This window comes from Ovis canadensis, chromosome 20 (genome assembly GCF_042477335.2).
Source record: "Ovis canadensis isolate MfBH-ARS-UI-01 breed Bighorn chromosome 20, ARS-UI_OviCan_v2, whole genome shotgun sequence".
Taxonomy (NCBI): Eukaryota; Metazoa; Chordata; class Mammalia; order Artiodactyla; family Bovidae; genus Ovis; species Ovis canadensis.
The window spans coordinates 29,316,500-29,322,910 of record NC_091264.1 but is presented as its reverse complement, the minus strand read 5'-3'; positions in this window follow the sequence as shown (position 1 = coordinate 29,322,910).

Below are 6,411 nucleotides of genomic sequence, written 5' to 3'. Positions count from 1 at the left end.
GGATTGAAAATATGGTGTGAAGCAAAGAACAGCTACCAAAACTGACCAGTTTGCAAAAGAACTGAACTAAATACAGCTTCCATAAATGAAATGTAAAACTCAAGGGGCACACGGCAGAGTGAGGCATTGCGGCAGTGAGAATTTGTGATCTAGAAAGCAGATGGGAATTGACCCCACTGCCTAGGAGACTTAGTCTTTGTTGTGAGGAGGATGGGTCTCAGTTCCTGGGAGGAAGAGTGGTGTCTGGACCCAGCCTGATGGTGCCCTGTTCCCTAAGTGAGATGAGCAGAGGGAAGAGCATCAGCGTGCACTTTCTCTGTTAGGGAGGGCAGGAGTCATGGAGACAGAAGAACAGGGGGATGTCTGCTCTGATAGACAGAACACAGTACATCAGGGAGGACCACCCAGAGTCGCAAAATGCTTCAGAAGACAGTCACAGCAGGTGTTCTGGTTGTCTGGTACTGTGTAGCAAACCACCCGAAAATTTAGGGACTTGAAACAGCAATACCATTGATTTAGCTCAGGACTCAACTACTTGGGCAGGGCTGCATGGGGAAGTTGGCCTCTACTTCCCATAGCATCTACTAAGTTACTCAAATGGGGGCTAATAGCTAGCTTTCAGAGTGCCCGCGCCCCGGCCACGGGCTGGCTAGTTGGTGCTGACTGTCAGCTAGGAGACATGGGTCTCTCCGACTGTTACGTGGCTTTGCTCACACCTTGGTGGCTGAGTCCCCGCAGAGAAGGCAGATGGGCATGGTATTTTTGTTACCTTCTAAAGCCATACGGTGTCACTTCAGCTACACTGTATTCACTGAGGCCGTCACAAAGGCCTGCCCTGGTTCAAGGAGTGGGGGGAGTGGGGAGGTTCTCCAGCAGCACGTGGAATGGGAGGCGCCGTTGGCGGCATCTTCGGGAAATGCAGTCTGCCGCAGGTGAGGCCAACCCAGGACCAGGCGATGGTTGGAGACCTAGGCAGCTGACCCAGCCCGCTGCCATCGTTGGACTGGGATCTGGTGGCAGGCTTGCAGCCCTGAAGCAGGTCGTAGACACAAGCAGGGTCAAACCTGGGAGGTTACTAGCAGATGGCATAACATAGTGGTTAAGAGTGCCAATTCTAAAGCCTGTGTCTGAGCCCTGGCTTCACCAACTAGGAGTTTATAATTTTGGGCAAGGAACCCAACCTCTCTTCGCCTCAGTTTCCCCATCGGTTTCAGGGAGAATGACACTACTTAGCTGACAGGTATGTTGTGAGACTTCAGTGAGTTTATGCAGTTAAAGAGCTTAGAACAGTACCTGGTGCCCAGGAAGTGCTATCTAAGGATAAACTAATACTGTTAATAGGCTGCTTCCCAGAAAAGCACTAAGAACAAGGAACCAAACAGCCAAATGGTGTGTATCGGCGCTCCGAAGTGAGGCGAACTTCCAGTAATTACAGGACCACCAGTATTGAGAAGGATGCTGCTGGCGGGAGGAGGGGCCTGTGGTGGATCCTTGGTGCCGAGAGGGAGGTGTCCTGGAGCGGAGAGAATGGTCTCTCAGCCCTGGTCTGGAGGTCTTGCTGGGCTCAGAGGTAATGCCAAGTTCAAACAGTATAAAATTCTCTGCAATGTTGTTCGAGCAGTAAAAAGTCAGGAGTCCTGAGGCTACTTAGAAATAGAACAACTGTTTTCTCTTTAATGAGCTGCCATACGCGATGTTTAATTAAAACTGCAGGAGCATGCAGGAACGTGGACCCAAGGATCGTGGAGGGCTATGGCTGCAGGCCTTTGTTTGTCAGGGCTGGTGAGGGGGGGACCCTCAGGGCTGGGCACAGCCACACCACTACCCCCAGCTCCTTCCATGCAGGCCCTGTGGCTGCCTTCAGGTTCCTCATGGGCCCTCATGATTATTTTCACCCTCATCATCCCAGGGAAGAGTCATGCTCTACCTGCTTCAAATATCCGTGGGGCAAACAGAGCAGATTCCATCTCTAAGCCTCAGTTTCCCCACCTAGAAAGTGGTGAGGATAAATGAGTCCTCCTCACGAGCCTGTCACTAGATCAAGCAAGGTACATGCAGAAATGCTGGGCACGTGTCCACTCCCACCCTGTGGGCATCCCTGGTCAGAGCAATTGAGATGGATCTTGATGATTTCAAGGTTACGGGTGTGAATCCCAAGCCATGTCCCGGTGAGGTGCTCCTTGATTAGGGGGTTCCGAAGTCAAGTAAGTTTGGAGCGCTGTGTCGCCCATATGCTCCTCCCCACTGGCAGTTTGTAGCGCCTGTGCGTATTGTCCAGGTTCTGAGAAGTCCTGGTGTAAGCAGTCCTGCCATGTGTCATGTTTTCTAAAATTTCTCACCATGGAAACTGTTTCATACAAATTTTTCTTTACTGTTTTGCCCATTAGCATCACGGAGCACAGTCTCTAGGAAACACCGGGATGGCAGAAATCACGTGTGGAAAATCCTTAATTTCTCTCAAGTCATTTCTCATCTGAAAAATGAAGGTAATTAACACCCACCTTGCAGGTTGCTATGAAGATTAGAGGCAGTGTACACAAAACTCCTAGCCCAGGGCCAGGCACACAATGGATGAGCAGTGAGCTGAAGCCACTCTGGCTTGGGCCACAGGCACAGGGAATGATACTGAGGGATGCAGATACTAAAGGCGGGAACTGAAGCAGGGGCTTGACCGTCAAGGGCCAGACCAGCACAGGCTGGCTGGAGCTGAGCCTAGGGGTCCAACGGGGGAATTGTTCCTAGCAACGAGGGGTACAGCTAGGTTTGCAGGAGAGGGGTATGCGGGCTTGCTTGGGGCTCAGGGGACTACTGGGTGGGTTAGTGAATCATTGGTTAATGCCTTCATTCCCCAAATTTTTATTGAGCACCTATTGCATATATACCAGGCACTCTTAGCCAGAGAGGATACATCAGTTAACAAAACAAAGTTCCTGCCCTCCTGGAGCTCAAGCTGTCAACCAATAAGCAGACTAATAATATTTTAGGTGATGATAACTGCTACAAAAAATAAGGCAACGTGGAGGGGTAGAAAGATGGATGGGTCTTATTTTAAGGTGGTCAGAGAAATCTCTGTGAGGAGGTGATATGGGAAGAAAGTGGAAAGAAGCAAGTGATTTCAAACTCACTGACTCATCATCGTCTCTGTGGTCCTCAGTAACATCATCATGCTGAGTTCCCCACCCATCTTCTTATCTTCATTGGTTGGTTGCAGTTCAGTTCAGTCGCCCAGTCGTGTCTGACTCTTTGCAACCCCAGCAAAGAGGTCTGCAGCACGCCAGGCCTCTCTGTCCATCAACTCCTGGAGCTTGCTCAAACTCATGTCTGTCGAGTCGGTGATGCCATCCAACCATCTCATCCTCTGTCATCCCCTTCTCCTCCTGCCTTCAGTCTTTCCCAGCATCAGGGTCATTTCCAATGAGTCAGTTCTTCACATCAGGTGGCCAGAGTATTAGAGTTACAGCTTCAGCTTGAGTCCTTCCAATGAATATTCAGGACTGATCACCTTTAGGATGGACTGATTTGCTCTCCTTGCAGTCCAAGGGACTCTCAAGAGTCCTCTCCAACACCACAGTTCAAAAGCATCAATTCTTCCGTGCTCTCAGTACCTCTCAGATTGTTTGCCTCCTCAGGGTGCAGTTCCAATAATGTCCACAAGGTGGAGTAGTGACACTAACCCGCTCCAGGGACTGTGAATTCGTAGATGAATCCAGAAGGTGTGGGCTCAGTTGCTCAGTCGCATCTGACTCTTTGCCATCCCATGAATAGTCTGCCAAGCTCCTCTGTTCATGGGATTTTTCCAGCAACAGTACTGGAGTGGGTTGCCATTTCCTCCTCCAGGGGATATTCCTGACCCAGGGATTGAACCCACATCTCCTGTATTAGCAGGCAGAGCCCTCCCCCGCCAAAGGATCCAGTCAAGGTTGAGAGTAGTCTCAACTATAGGGCTGCCTGCAGCCATGGGAAGTCCACATAATTGGGTTGTAAGCTTGACCGAAGGGCTTCCCAGGTGGCGCAGAGGTAAAGAATCCACCTGCCAATGGAGGAGACACAGGAGACAGTTTCGATCCCTGGGTTGGGAATATCTTCTGAAAGAGGAAATAACCCACTGCAGGATTCTTGCCTGGGAAATCCCTTGGACAGAGGATCCTGGCAGGCGACAGTCCATGGGGTCGCAAAGAGTTGAACACAGCTGAGCACATACACTCTGTCCGCGGTGCTAAACGTGACTCACGGTGTGGTGGGGGTCTCTGGCGATCTGCCCCCTAGTGACTAGAGGCTTTGGGGAGGGAAAGGAAAGCCCGCAGGAACTTGGAGGGCAGCTGAGTGAGGGCGGGGGGTGAGAGGCCCTCCGTCACCAGCTCCAGGGAGTCCCGGGGCTGGGGTTGGCACGGCCACCAGGGGAGCAGTTCCAGCTGGGACTTTATCTTTGCGGTGAGGCGCAGCAGTGGGGGATTTAAGGCTCCATCTGCCTCTTGCTGTGAGGAAGGCAGGGGAGGACGCAGGAAGTTGGCTCTGAAAGCTGAGCCCTGTGTTCAGCACAGCCAGTCTGGAGAGAGTGTAACAACCTATCTGTGTGTGGTTTGTGCCCATTTAGCTGCTCTTACTAAATCCATCTTCGCGTTGGGAGAGGGCAGCTGTGAGCTAGCTGGCTGCCACCCCGGTTTATGGGGAGAAGGGGACTCGCTTAGACCCCAACCCTGCTCATCTTCCCTTGGGCAGTAGCTGCTGGACCATCTCAGGGGGTAAAACTGCCATGACCCCCTGTTTGGAGTCTTCTCTCAGTGCCCACTGAAAGCGGCAAGCTGGCACGTTTCTCTGGGTGGTCCTCTGCCAGGACCTGCCCCTTCCTCCCGAGCAGGGGGGCTGACTGCGTTCCCAGGTGTATTCCAGCGAGGCAGAATTGCAGGATTTCCAGTGTCCCTAGCACTTTGCTCTCAATAGCACGCGAACAGACATGCACGGCTCTCTCCAAGGACTCCCGGGTGGGGAGAGCAGCATCTTCTCCGCAAGGTTCTTTGCTTTTCTCTGGGAGAAGAAAATCCATTTCCTATGACCCCGGGATTTCACTAACCTGTATATGTGAAGCTGAGGGCTCTGGGTGTATCTTCACCTGTGCCCTGACTCTCTCCATCTGCAAATGGGGCAAATAATACTTACCTGGTAGGGTCATCTGGTCAACACAGGATAATGTGTCTAACAGCAGCTGGAACCCCATCAGAGTTCAATAAACAGTGTGTGTTTTATGTCTAAATAGCCCAAAACAGGGAGAAGGAAATAGCAACACAGTCCAGTGCTCTTGCCTGGAGAATCCCACGGACAGAGAAGCCTGACGGGCCACAGACCATAGCGTTGCAGAGTCAGACACGACTGATACAGCTGAGCACACACAGCCTGAAATAGTTCTTTATGATATTAAGGGCCAACCATGCATTCTTATCCGAGATCTTATTTATTCCACAGAAAAATCCTATTTGGTGCATTCCTCCTTTTCTTTCTTATTAATTTTTTTTCTGCAGGAAATATTTGCAAACATTCTCATTGCAGCAGAGTCGAGCACTGCTTCAATATCTGAAGTAGAGTACAAGTATCTTTGCTGACCACCTGCTTCATGGACCCCCTACCCCTCAACCCCAGCCACCCCACACACAACATTCATTAGAGGTGACTTCTGCGCAAGCTTAGCGTTTGCCTTTCCAGATTTTACACACGTGTGTTTATAGGGTAGTCCGTGGAGATGCAAAATTCAGATCCTTGTCAGCATTAGGTGAACATTCCTGTTAGAATCAGCTTCCGTAGAAGGTGCAGACCAGCTGTTTCTCCCAGGCGGTGTTTAGTTCCCTGTCAACACTCATCAGAGTGCTCAGAGCACACGAGCTTTAGTAAAGCAGGCCTTCAGAGCGGTTGGCAGCGCTCTGTAGATAATTGCCATTGAGGTCTAGAGAGTCACAGAGGTGAATGCGTGGGGTCCACTTTCTACTAAATGACCTTGGCCTCTGTTTCAGGCTCTCATCGGGATATAGCTGCCGATTCCCAGTACGTGACTCTTCCGGGCATTTTCTGCCAAACTGAGGAGCCAAGGACAGAGGCCATGCCTGGCTGCGCTGGGGCGGGTCAGACCCTGGGTCTGGGTTTTTGCCGTCTTCCGTGCTGCACACAGGCTTTCTCTAGCAGCGGCTCCTCCTGCTGTGGAGCACTGGCTCTAGGCACACGGCCTTAGTCGCTGGTGGTGTGTGGAATCCTCCCGGACCAGGGATTGAGCCCACATCGCCTGCATTGGCAGGCGGATTCTCAACCTCTGGACCTGCAGAGAAGTCTGGGTCTGGGTTTTGAGGTCTGTTTGGGCAGGGAGGACAGTGTGCCATAGACACTAGGGAGCCTTAAGGCGGGAACTGGGCCCCCACTTTCCCCAGC